The 14,528-nt window shown below is 35.1% G+C and overlaps 1 pseudogene; it reads right to left on the reverse strand.

Moving 5' to 3' along the window:
• Positions 1-10,533: 10,533 nt before the first annotated feature.
• On the reverse strand, positions 10,534-13,163 carry LOC149748856 (cytochrome c oxidase subunit 7C, mitochondrial pseudogene; annotated as a pseudogene).
• Positions 13,164-14,528: the final 1,365 nt, after the last annotated feature.

Consider the following 14,528-nt stretch of genomic DNA (forward strand, 5'->3'; position numbering starts at 1 on the left):
CTACAGAGGAACAAGAATCAGTTTGACATCAGACTTCTTAATTGTAGCACCAGAGGCAGATGGCAAAGGAGAAATATTTTCAAAATGTTAAAATTATTTTGAAGCTTAGAATTTTATATCTACAGAAACCCTCATTAAAGTATAAACATGTAATAAAGATATTTTTATGCATAAAGGGTTTTGCTACAAATGTATTTTTGGAAACTCTCTTAGAGAAAATATTCCAGCAAAAAAAAAAAGTTCAAGAAGATAGTGTAATATAAATGAAGGACTGACTGAAATAGATTTACCATATATCTGTTACGATCCAGAATTAAAATTCTAGATAATGCCAACAAAGTTAAGAGGGGGATGGTTGAAGGAAAGAAAGAAAAAAAGTATAAACAAGTTTACATATAAGCATAGATGCACAAATTCTAAAGAAAATATTAGCTACCTAAACCCACAAGTGTGCCTCTAATCAACAGAGTTCATCCTAAGACGTAAGGGTGATTTAACATTAGAAAGTCTATCAATGTAACTTACCACATTAAAAGTAGATTCAGAGAAAGTACTTTATAAGGTTAAATTAAAATTTTTATTTTTTAAAAAGCCTCTTAGAGGATTGAGAATAAAAAGGACTTCCTTAACTTGATAAAGATTTTATGCCAAAACCCTAAGCAAACATCAAACTCAATGGAGATTCGTAGGGACATATTCCCTTTAAGACTAGGAAGAAAACAAGCATTTTCTTCATTACTACTACTTTTAACATAGCACTGAATGTAAAAGGTGGTAGAAAGGGAAAAATTAAAACTTCTGTTCCTTTCCTTCGATATGATCATCTATATCAAAAACCTAATAGGAGCTGTTAGAACAAGAGAATTCAGCCAGAGTTACAATATTCCTCTATGACACCAATAATGAAACTGAAAATAAATTAGAAAATAAGGTATCATTCATAGTAACAACAAATTTTATAAAGTATCTAGAATGCACACAAGTTTTAGAGAGAAAAATTTACAACTCACAGGATAAAATGGAAGATTTCAATAAAATAGAAAGACAACACACTCATGGATGAGATAGCATTCCATGATATAAAGATTTTAATCTGACCAAATCAGTCTATATACTCAATGCAAGGCCATTAAAATTCCAGCAGGACTCTTTTTTAGAAGCTTAACAAACATTTAAAAACTTATATGGAAGAATGAAAGTTCTTGAATAGCTAAATTTTGAAAAATATAAAGGGTCATGAGGGAATTTACTTTATCAGATAGGAAGGCAAATAGATATAAGTAGAAAATAAAGAGCTCAAAATTTTACTCTTTTATACATGTTTTTGATCTAACAAAGAGGTGATACCACAAACTGATGTTGAAAGGATGGATTATTTAATCAATGAAAGATGTTAGAAAACTGGTTTACAATATGGAGGAATCCTACCTCATTCTGTTTGCAAAAATATATTCCAAATGGATTAAAGATCAAAATGTGAAATGCGAAACTATAAAGTTAATAAAGAACAGCTTGGAGTAAATTTTACCTAAGGGTGGGGGAAAGCACCTTAAATGGGACCCCCAAACCACAAACTTTAAGGTGAAATTTTGATGATTTTGTATCAAAATTAAAGAATTCTGTTAAGTACACCATGCATTCAGTTAATTGCTGGGTGACAATTGGGAGAAGACATGTATACATTCAAAATCCAAAAGATCAATATCTAGAATAAAAAAGGACTCCTAAAAATCAGGAAAAAAAGAATAGCAAAACCAATAGACAAATATTTGTAGACGATATATAATACTTAAGAATGCTGAGAAGTAAGCACCTTATGTCTTACAGGAGAGTTCACCAAATTGGCCAGTTACAAAATAAATAGACAATATGTCAGCAAAATTCTGTTAGAAAATATAATGAATTAAAATTCCATCCATGTGTGGAGAACAGTATGGAGGCTCCTTAAAAAACTACAAATAGAACTACCATATGACCCAGCAATCCCACTACTGGGCATATACCCTGAGAAAACCATAATTCAAAAAGAGTCATGTACCAAAATGTTCATTGCAGCTCTATTTACAATAGCCTGGAGATGGAAACAACCTAAGTGTCCATCATCGGATGAATGGATAAAGAACATGTGGCACGTATATACAATGGAATATTACTCAGCCATAAAAAGAAATGAAATTGAGCTATTAGTAATGAGGTGGATAGACCTAGAGTCTGTCATACAGAGTGAAGTAAGTCAGAAAGAGAGAGACAAATACCGTATGCTAACACATATATGTGGAATTTAAGAAAAAAATTTTTAATGAAGAACCTAGGGGTAAGACAGGAATAAAGACACAGACCTACTAGAGAATGGACTTGAGGATATAGGGAGCGGGGAAGGGTAAGGTGTGACAAAGTGAGAGAGTGGCATGGACATATATACACTACCAAACGTAAAATAGATAGCTAGTGGGAAGCATAGCACAGGGAGATCAGCTTGGTGGTTTGTGACCACCTAGAGGGGTGGGATAGAGAGGGTGGGAGGGAGGGAGACGCAAGAGGGAAGAGATATGGGAACATATGTATATATATAACTGATTCATTTTGTTGTAAAGCAGAAACTAACACACCATTGTAAAGCAATTATACTCCAATAAAGATGTTAAAAAAAATTCCATCCATGATATCAACAATAAAACGAGATTCCTATACATAAATGTAATAAGAAAATTGCTTGATGCATAAAGAAAACTTAACTGACGAAAGAACAGTTGGAATAAAATCATGTTTCTCATTGGGTAGATAGGATTTTGCAAGTTGTCAGTTCACCATTATTTAATTTAAGAATCTTATTGAGACACCAATCAAATCCTAAAAGGACTTTTTTGGGACTTGAGTAAATCCTTTAAAAAGTTTATCTGGAAAAGTAAATAGATAAGAAGAGCCAATAAATCTTCTAAAAAGAAGAAGGGTGAAATTACATTAGTAAATGTTCATACACATTATAATTCTACAATAATGAAAAGTGTCCTCTCAGAATATACAGATAAATGAAATAAAATAGAAAGTCGAGAGCCGAAAATGGTGTAAGAATTCAACATATGATAAACGTAGTGTTTCAAATTGTTCAAAGAAAGTGATTATTCAATAATAGTACTAGGAGGGTTACCTAATTATTGGAGGGAAAATAAAGTCATAATCCAATCTCTCAACGTCTTCAGTGTAAACTATGAATTGACTGAAAGATTAAAATATTAAAAATGAAATAAAAGAATAAGCAAAAGCACATTAACCTGTATATATGTAAAGGCAGTATTCATAAAGGAAAATAATGACATTCTGACAACATGAATGGAAGCAGTCTATATGTAAAAAATCAACATAAATAAAGTTCACAGGCATACAAAAACTGGTAAATTGTTATTGTAATATATGACAAAAGATTCACATTTTTAATAAATAAATAGCTCTTACAAACATCAGTACAATAAAAATACAAGGGATATAGACTGTCAAGTGAAAAAAGAAGAAATTAAAAGGGCTTACAAAAGGGAATTCCCTGGCGGTCCAGTGGTTAGGACTCAGCACTTTCACTGCTGTTGCCCAGGTTCAATCCCTGGTCGGGGAACTGAGATTCTGCAAGCCACGTGGCAGAGCCAAAAAAAAGGGGGGGGCTTATATAAGGTAGGAGAAAACTGAACAAACATTCTCAGATAAATGTAAATTAAACAATGAAGTATAACTTTTTACCTATAGAACTGGTGAAAAGAGTAGGGGTAAATAGAAATTTTCACAGTGTTGATGAGGGTATAAATTTCTTAAAAAACAAAACAAAAAACCTTCTGGTAATATGTGTTTAAAAATCGTAAGACTGTACACACTCTTTGACCCAGTAATTCCATGGCTAGAATTTACCAAACTATTGATATAATGAGAGAGATGCTAAAGCTTTGGCTACAGGGCTGTTTATCAGAGAGTCGTGTAATTATGAAATGTTCAAAACAAGCTAAATGTCCAACAATAACAAACTGACTCATGATATGAAGATATGATAGAAGATGTACAACCATCAAAAGTTACGTTCTGTTAAGAATGCTTAATTACATAGAAAATACTGTAAGCATATTAAGCGAAAGAAACCTATTACCCCATAGTTAGGAAAAAGAACCCGTAAGAATATATACCAATATGTTAACAGATTTATACTACGGAAGGAAGCTTATAGGTGCTTTTAATTTCACCTTTGGGCTTCTCTTTGTGCTTCACCTCTGTGCTTCTCTTGTGCCAATTTTCTAGAATGAACACATATTTGTTTTGCAATCAGAAATATGTAATAAATGTTAGTTTTATAAATTACATTGGAGCAATGGAAATATAAGTGTATTTTCTGCTTCCATCAACGTATTCACATTTAAATAGATTCAGGGAAAATGTAGTATCAGGAAGCATTAATAATTTATTATGTAGTGAACCTGGAGAAGTATAAACATTTCACTTGGCTATTTTTATTGTCTATTCTACTAATTGGCACAGAAGTTCCACGTGGGACCAACAGCCACAAACTCCAAGCTATGGATTAATTAGCCCAAACTTTGAAAGTCCTTCGGACAAGCTGATTTCTTGGCCTCTTCCTTCAACACATGCTTCATTCAGTGTTGGCACATTCGGTATAGTTATTAAGGATTTCCTGAAGGGTATTATGTAAAAGCAACTGGAGAAGAGTTATTCTCAACTACTTCATCCATTCATTCATTCTTGCCTTCAGTTATTCATGCATCTCTATTCTATTGTTTCATTTTATAATAATTTATTAAGCATTATTATATGTCATATGATGGGCTTGGAACATGGAAAGACTGAAAATACAAGTGAAACACAATCTCTACCCTCTTAACACTTTAACTCTCGTAGGTGTAATAAAACATATATGTGAATAGCTACAACACGAGTTAAGAAGGAATGTTATATGATCAGTACATATAATGAGACTGATCTGTCCTCAGAGGTATAGGTCTTTCTGTCTGGGTAATCGGAAAAACACTTCTAATTGTATAAAATGCTATTTGAGCTGAGTCTTAAAGCACGGGTGGGATTTTCACCGGTAGGCTGGAGAAGGAGTACACTCCAGATGGAAGGAATGGCTCAGTAGGTGGGACTGTCTGACACATGCCCAGGAGATGAATAGCAGATGTTTGGTAAAAGGGAAGGATGTGAGATCATTTTGGAAAGCTAGTAGTGGCCAGATTGTGAAGGATCTTAAATTCCAGGATAGACTGATACAGATTTGGTCAACAGTGACGAACTCCTGAAGGTTTTTGAACAAGGAAGTCATGTCATGATTAAACTGTGTTTTAGGAAGTTTACTCCAGTATCTGTACACAGCTGGGATTTCAAACTCAACATGCTTAAAATTGTATGCAGAATTCTTTTTCTTCTTCCTCCTCTTGTACATCCTCTTCTTTCTCCATTCTCTATCTCAGTTAACAACCATCATCTCTGCAGTAGCCAAAATAATGTTACGGGTCATCCTTGTACTTACCACCTACCCACCAATAACATCCAATAAATCACCAAATTTCACACCCACCATATATCAGACACTATGCTTGGCACTGTGCTAGGCTCTTGGAGATACAATAGTAAAGTTTGTTGCCTTTAAATGAGTTGGGCTTCAAGGGCAGACTTACTGATCTAAAAGCTGACAGGACTAGAGTTCTAGAATGAGGGTAAGGTGTGAAGATGTAGATTTAAATTTCCATATAGAAATGACAGTTTAGGTTAGGGGATTATATATGATATTAGCCTGGAAATGAATATACGGAAAGAAGAGAAGATGGCCAAGAACTAGATTTACTTAGCAAGCGGAAGCAAAATCATAAAGGGGTCAGAGAAGAACTAACTGGAGAAACAAAAGAACTAGGTTGTGTAGTGCTGGACTGAGAGAAGAGCATCAAGAAAAGGGAAACAAGCAACAGTGTGAAATACTCCCCAAAAGTTCAAGGAGAACAAGGAAATAATAAAAAAAAAAGTTCATTCAATGTGCGATTAGGAGGGCATTGACTGTCACCCACCAAGACAGCAGTTTCTCTACAGCAACAGCTGCAGAAGTCATGCTGGAGGGGACAAAATGATGAATATGAGGAAGCAGAAGAGCCACATGTCTGTGAAGCTGGTGGTGTTCTTTCTAATACAACTCTTTAAAAAATTATGGCTTTCCTATGAATTTGACTGGAATTCATTCAATGCTCCCAAAGCTTACATCTGTAAATTTTGAGAGTCCTCTCTGTATTTTGGGCCATTGTTGGGTTGCTTTGGGGACAAGGCTCTCGCAGCTCTTAAACGTCCTTTGTCAAGGTGAGAGGGTCTTCTAGGCACCACTTTAAATTGTCCTGAGCTCTTACAAAACTGTCTTATAGCCACACCAATAGTTTGATCTTTACCCAATTTCCTACTTCAAGACTCCTTGCTGGGAAAGACTGAGAATAAGAAATAGTTTTATTTTCTAAGTTAGTTTTATTTCCAAGTTAGTTTTCTTTTCCATTACTGAGCCTAATTTTCCATTACACGTCCTAATTTCTCCTTGAAAGCCAAGCAGTTCCTTCCTCAGTTCATTTATCACTCCATGTATCTTATGTATAGCTAAACATTGGCATTGATACTTTCAACATCCTGTCTGGAAATCTCCTTGTTCACACCTACAAGTTAATTAACTACATTCCTAGCTTCTAAATTGCTACAGGTATGAAATTTGCCAGTCTTTCCACCATTACCTAACGTGAGTCTTTCTCCAGCCTCCGAAAGAACTTTCCTATGACCGTTCAGTCTCCATTATCTGTTCCTTTCTACATCCTTCCTGCCTCCATCTGCCATCTGGTCCCCAAGCTATTGGCACATGTTTAAGGTTTTTTTTTATACAGCACCCTCCTCCAGGTAGCAATTTCTCTTTCATTTAGCCTTTGCTGTATTACAAAGCACCCCCAAAAGTTCATGGCGTAAAACAATGATGATTTATTCCTTCTCACAGTTGCATGGTTTGTCTGAGCATCTCCTCTTCAGTTTAGTCTGGGATTATTCATAAGGCTTGATTCAGCTGGAGGGTTGACTGGACTGGGAGGTTCAAAATGTCCTCACTCACATGTGTGGAAGTTGGCTCTGGTACTTGCAAACATCACTTCTGCCACATTCTCCTGGTCTGAGCAAGTCACAAGACCAGGCTTTATTCAAGGGACTGAGAAAAAGGCTCTGTCTCTGGATGTGAGGAATGGCAAAATCACACTGCAAAGGGGTAGGCATATTAGGATGAGAGGAAAACAGTCAACCACATTTTTGAAAAACAATTTTGAATTCTGATAAAGTCCTATTTATTTATTTTTATCCCTGGTGAATGCTTTTTGTGTTATGTCAAAAATACTTTTCCTGTCCCCAGGCCAAAAGATTTTTTTTAATAAAAGTTTTGTAGGTTTCAGTTTTATGTTCAGGTCTATGAACTATCTTGAATTAATTTTTGTGTACTGTGTGAAGAAGAGATCAGAGTTCAATTTTTTCATGTGGGTATCCAATTGATCCAACACAATTTGTTGAAAAGACTATCCTTTCCTCATTCAATTAACCTGGCAACTTTGTCAGAAATCAATTGCCTGTACATGTATGGACCTATTTCTGGACTCTCTACTCATTTCCATTGATCGATTTATCTGTCCTCCTGCCAATACCACACTGTCTTGATTAGCGTAGCTTTATAGTAGGTCTTAAAACCAGGTAGAGTAAATCTTCCAACTTTTTTTTTTTCAGGTTTTTTTTTTTGGCATATTTAGATCCTTTACATGTCCATATAAAATTTAGATTTATATTGCCTACTTCTACATAAAAATACTGTTAAGACTTCATTGGAAGTGTGCTAAATCTGTATGATCAATTTTGAAAGAACTGAAATTGTAACAAAACTGAATCTTCCAGTTTACAAATGTAGTATATCTCCCCATTAATTTAGGTTTCTTTTTCTTTCTCTCTGCAAATTTTTTGTTTCGTTTTGTTTTCAGGAGGGAGGTCTTGCACCCTCTGCATTAAATTTATTCCTAAGTATTTTATGTTTTCTTCCATGCTATTGAAAGTGGTTTTTAAAATATTTCATCTTCCACTTGTTTGTTACTCATATATGAAAAAGACAATTAATTTTTGCATATTCATTTGTATCCTGAGAATGCACTAAACTCACTTATTAATTATATTCAATTTATGTAGCTTTTTAAGAATTTTCTATGCAAATACAGTTTATTTTCTTCATAGACAAATAAATACAGTTTTATCTCTTCTGTTCTAAAGTGCATGCTGTTTATTTCAATTTCGTGTCTTAGCACATTGGCTATGACCTCCAGAACAATTTTGAACAGAAGTAGTGAGATCATACATCCTGCCTATGTTTCCAATCTGAGGGGAAAAAAACCTTCAATACAGCATCAAGTATGTGATAGCTATAGGCTTTTCATAGATTTCATAGGTGCCCTTGATCAGGTTGAGAAAATTTCTTTCCCTCTCCAGTTTTCTGAGAGTATTTATCATGAATGGGTGCTCTTCTGTATCAACTTAAATTATTACATATTTTTGTCCTATATTCTGCTAATGTGGTAAATTGTACATCAATAGATTTTTTAAAAGCTGAACCAAAGTAACATTTGTGAGGTAATTCCCACTGTTTCATATTGCCTTATCATTTTTATATATTGATGGATTAGATTTGCTAACATTTTTTTTAGGACTTGTCCATCAATGGTCATGGAGCACACTGGCCTGCAATTTTCTTTCTTGCATCTTGTTTGGATTTGATATTAAGATAATCCTGGACTCAATAAATAAGTTGAAAATTATTCTCTCCATCTCTATTTTTGGAAAGAGTTTGAATAGGATTGATATTAGTTTTCTCAAATGTTTATAGAATTTACCAATGAAACCATCTGTCCCTGAAGCGTCTTTGTGTAAAATTCTGGTTCTAAGGAATTTATAAATTTCATCTAAGTCATCACAATTTTTGACACACAGTTGTATATAGTATCCCTTTATTTTGAAATCTGAGGGTCTGTAAAGCTATCCCATTTAAAAAATTCCTGGTATTTTTCTCTTTTTTTCTTCATCAGTGTAGCTAAAAGTTTATCAGTTTTTTCAAAACTGCAACTTTGGTTTTGTTTATTTACTCTATTATTTTTTCCCATTATATTTATATCTGTTTTCATCTTAATTACTTTTTTCTACTCATTTTGAATTTAATTTGCTCTTTTTTATCCAATTACTCATGGCAGAGGCTTAGGTAATTGATTTTATCTCATTCATTTCTAATATGAGTATGTATTCAAGCTATTTATTTCCCTTAAGAATTATTTTAGTTGCAGTCACACATTTTGATATGTTTTCATTATTATTCAGTTCAAAATATTTTCCAAATTCTCTTTTAATTTTTTCTTTTAAAAATGGGTTTTAAGAATTTATGAAGGGACTTCCCTGGTGGCGCAGTGGTTATGAATCTGCCTGCCACTGCAGGGCACACGGGTTCAAGCCCTGGTCCAGGAAGATCCCACATGCCACGGAGCAACTAAGCCTGTGCGCCACAACTACTGAGCCTGCACTCTACAGCCTGTGAGCCACAACGGCTGAGCCTGCAAGCCACAACTACTGAAGCCCGTGCGCCTAGAGCCCACGCTCCGCAACAAGAGAAGCTCCCGCACCACACTGAAGAGTAGCCCCCGCTCGCCACAACTAGAGAAAGCCTGCGTGCAGCGACAAAGACCCAACGCAGCCAGAAGTAAATAAACAAATAAATAAATGTTTTTTAAAAAAAAAGAATTTATGAAATGAAATGTTTCATTTCAAAATTTTGATGAATTTTCTAGGTAGTTTATTGTTATGGATTTCTAGTTTAATTATGCCATGTTCTAGAAACATACTCTGCATGATTTTAATCCTTTAAAATGTATTGGACACTTTATGGCCCTGTATACATTCTACTATTGAAAATTCCATCTGCACTTGAAAAGAATGTGTATTATGTGGTTATTGGATATAATGATCTATAAATTTCAATTAGGTCAACATGGTTGATGATGTTGTTCAAATTTCCCATACCCTCACTGATTTTTTTCTACTTGTTCTAGCAATTACTAGATAAAGGGATATTTAACTGTAATTGTAACATTTTGTATTTTTTCTTTTAGTTCTGTCAATTTTTGTTTCTTATATTTTGAAATTTTGTTGTTAAATGTGTACATGCTAGGATTGTTATGTCATTTTTTTCTCCTATGGTAAGAACTTTTCATTTAATCAAGATAATAATATGACAAAATATAAAGGTGAGCATATTTTGTTACTTTTCAAACATATTATAAAGGTGAAAATGATATTATATGACCAAAACTATTTAAAATACCATACATAGTATAACTCAGATAAAGAGATGAATAAAAAAATGAAAAGATGCATAGACACATAACATCAGCATGGTCATCTCTTAAAGACTGATGCCTCTAGAAATAAACATTTGACTATATATATATATGAGCTTTTTTTTTTTTTTTTTTTTTGCTGTACGCGGGCCTCTCACTGTCACAGCCTCTCCCGTTGTGGAGCACAGGCTCCGGACGCGCAGGCTCAGCGGCCATGGCTCACGGGCCCAGCCGCTCCGCGGCATGTGGGATCTTCCCGGACCAGGGCACAAACCCGTGTCCCCTGCATCGGCAGGCGGACTCTCAACCACTGCGCCACCAGGGAAGCCCTATATATGAGCTTTTGACTAATTTAATTCAACACATTCCATGACTAACAGAAAAAAATGGCTGAACCAATGGGACTGTGATATAGTATATTAATCAATGAAAATCATTTCAATAAACTTTTTTTAATAGCTTCATTGAGATATAATTTATCTACCATATAACTCTCACATTTAAAGTATACAATTTAATGGGTTTTAGTATATTCAAATAGTTGTGCCAGGATTGTGGTTTTTTTCTCTTTATAAAATTGCCCTCTCTATCTCTGGTAATACTCCTTGTGTTTAAGTCTATTTATCTGATATTCATATAGCCAAACCAACTTTCTTAGTATTTGCATGGTGTATCTTTTCTCAACCTTTCCTTTCAGCCTCCCTGTGTCTTTACATTTAAAGTGCCTCTTATGTAAACAATATAGTTGGGCCTTCTTCAAGCAGTCTGAAAATATTTTCCTTTTAATTGGAGTGTTTCATTTAATGTATTTATGAATATGGCCAGGTTTAATTCTACAATTATTCTAATTTGTTATATTTGTCCCTTCTGTTCTTTGTTTCTTTTCTCCTCCTTTCATGTCTTCTTTTGGGCTAACGAGTGTTAGCCCAATCAGTTAGTATTTCATTCTATCACTTCTCCTGGCTTTTCAGCTATACTCCTTTGTATTTTTTTTAGAGTTGTTGTTTTAAAGATTATACTATGCATCCTTAACTTGTCACAATCTATTTTGAATTAATGACATTCTACTTCCCTTGTAATACAAGAATTTTACAATATAATTTTTTTATGCCATAAGTTTATTTACAAACATATCTAGGATGCGGAGTTCAAGAGTTTGATCCTTTTTTCAAAGAGACTGCACATCTTAAAATGCTCCTCTTCGTATCTGTCTCATGGATTATTTTTTAAGCAGTTGGTGTCTTACTACATAGAAAGATGCAGCAAATCCTGACTCAAAGTACAAAGTCATCATAGCTAGTAACCGCCACTTGTTTACCAATGAAAATGGTAATTTCTTCCCAGGACCCTCCTCATAGCGGCTCCTACGGACCACAGAGGTTGTGAACCTCCGGATGCTTTGTCCCAACATAACGCTGTTGGAAGCCCTGCGAAAGGCGCAGAAACTGAAGGCGGAAGAAATGGCGGCAGCACACCCAGCACTCCTTTCCTCACGACCTTTACAATATTATTTTAAATGTATATCCTCCTCCTTTTTAATAGTGTTGTAATATATTTTTCTCTTTTGATACTTTATAAATCCATAATGTTATTTTATTTCCTTTAAAAATATATATTTCCTTCCTAAATTTTAAAGAATTTAAAATTTTAATTCCTGTTTGAAAATTACCCCATGGCTTAGCTATTTTGATTTATCTTTCCTTTGCATTCCTGTAGCCTGTCAAAAAGAGTAGAAGAAATGAAAGCGATTACAGGTGCTTTATAAATACTGGAGCATAACAAAGGCAGCTGGTGGGAGGTGGGGATGGGTTGAGGTGGAAAAGACTTGTTCTGAAGACATCAGTTATTTATAAAGTTTTTCAAATTCAAGATGTAGCTTCTTCCAGGTTCCTTAGTCAGTCTAATTAGGAACAAAGATATTTTGAGTTTCCAAATTCTCATTGAGGGTCCTTCCCGGAGCCCTGGTGGGCATTCTTTGTCCTCTGAGCTTTCCTACTGTATCCCTTATTCCTTGTCTAGTGGAATTTGAAGTAGTAACATAAAACCCAGGGAAAGGAACCAGTTTTTAATACCCAAACCACCAAGTCTGAATCTGGGTTTGTAAGCCTCCAAGGCTTCATAAAATTGGAGGATAACGTCAGCTTAGGACTTACCACAAACCACGAGACATTTAAATTCTGATTTATGATTTAGGCTGGACCAGCACAAGCTATCAAGAAATCTCATGTTCCACTGTTATTTTTTTTTAATGTAAAGTAGAAGTAAAAGGACTGAACTTGCTCAGTTCCTTCCTGCTTGGTTAATGGAACTGATTGTGGAGTTGGCAGAGATAGTTACAGGTCAAAGGAATAGAACGGACCAACTTGTGTTCCTTCTCAGATTTGCCATCAATTGATCAAATGATCACAGTCAGATTCCTCTTACTCTCTGGGAGTCCAACCTTCAGCCCCAGTCAGGAGGAGACTCTGCCCTGGACTCTGCACTTAGAGGGACATGTTCTTGCTTTCCTCCTGTGGAGGAGGACACAGGGTCAAGGGGATATGCCCACCTGGAATCCATGCCTGCCTTCTAGACACTTCTCCATGGAACCCTGGAATTCCTTGCACAAATGCCCCCTAGACCACTTTCAGGTCTTGCACAGAGTTCTGTTCCAAGACTGTCCTCCCAAATTTTGACTGGGCCACAAATATGCTTACCATTTTCCCAACCACTGGCCAAAGGGCACCTGCATTCAGAGCACATGAGCAGAGCTTGGTCATGGGGCTGTGGTGTCTATGTACCTACATGTGTGCCAGCTGAACGTCTCAAAGACGAGACAGATCTGAGCTGCTAAGGAATCCCAGAATTTAAATGTAGTCTAGCTTTCCAGGTCCCAATGAAAGTACACTTGTTAAGGTATGTGGCTAGAGCATATTTTATTCAATATTTTTAAAGGCTGAGTTATAAATTTTAAATATTTAGACATATGTATGTGGGTCACCATTAAATGCTTGTTTTGGGCCCCACAAATGTTAAAGGAGGGCCTGTCTCCACAACATTTCCTTTTCCTTGATTATAAACATGCTGGCTATAAATAACAATGGATGTTTAAAGGTATTCAGAAACCTCAAGAACCTCAAACTATTTTTGTTTCTCTCCTTTTAAGTTTCAAGTGGTTGTGGAGAGCAGTCTAGAATTTGTTCGGGTTGATAGCAAAATCATTCACTACAAAGAGTTAAAAAATGTATGGAAAATTGTAAAATCTCTAAAGTCGAGGTATATTTTCAGAAATCTAGTACAATTCTAGCCGCCATTAATTTTTCAGATATTACATACTATGTTTCTATGTCCACGCTGTCAGAAGATCACAAGTAAATTTTGTTTTCATTCATACAACAAAAATCAGTTGAGCTTCCATAATGGGACATATTATGCTTATGCTAGGGATATACACAACTAACTATAAAACAATATAGTAAGAGCTGTCACAGAAATATGCCTGTAGGGCTGTAAAAGAGGAATATTAAAGTAGTCAGTTAAAAACAGCCAAGAAGAAGAGGCTCACTAAACCTCAGGACTGGAGAACATAAGGACCATCTAGTCCACTGCCCAGCACTAGCACAATAAATGAAAATAGACCCAGGCACATCACCATGAAATTCTGGAACACAAAGGGAAAGAGAGGATTATAAAAGTATCTCAAAAGAAAAATCAGGAAGATACAAAGGATCAGAATAGCCCCAATCATTTTAATGTAATACTAAAGCAATGTCATCAAAATTATAAAGTTATGAAAAATTATTATCAACTTAAATTCTAAACCTGGTCAAACTATTATCATAGTATAAGGAGAGACTAAATATATTTCCAGACAGGTACGTTCTTTTTTTTTTTTTTTTTTTCATTCTTAAGATATACGTATTTCAGAGAAAGTTACTGGAGAAGGTGCTCCATTTTAAAAACAAGCGAATAAGCCTATATGGATGTAGACACAGGGCCCAAGTAATAGGGAATTCAATAAGAGAGAGGTCAAAGAAAACCCCCAGAATGATGACAAAGAGTAATCCCAGGATGGTATCAGGCAGTAGGACTTATCGACCCACAAAACCAGATCTTTTGATGAGAAGGTTCTCTCGGTGA

Source organism: Delphinapterus leucas, chromosome 6 (genome assembly GCF_059928025.1).
Source record: "Delphinapterus leucas isolate spDelLeu-1000000601 "Yukka" chromosome 6, BTC_Dleu_Yukka2, whole genome shotgun sequence".
Taxonomy (NCBI): Eukaryota; Metazoa; Chordata; class Mammalia; order Artiodactyla; family Monodontidae; genus Delphinapterus; species Delphinapterus leucas.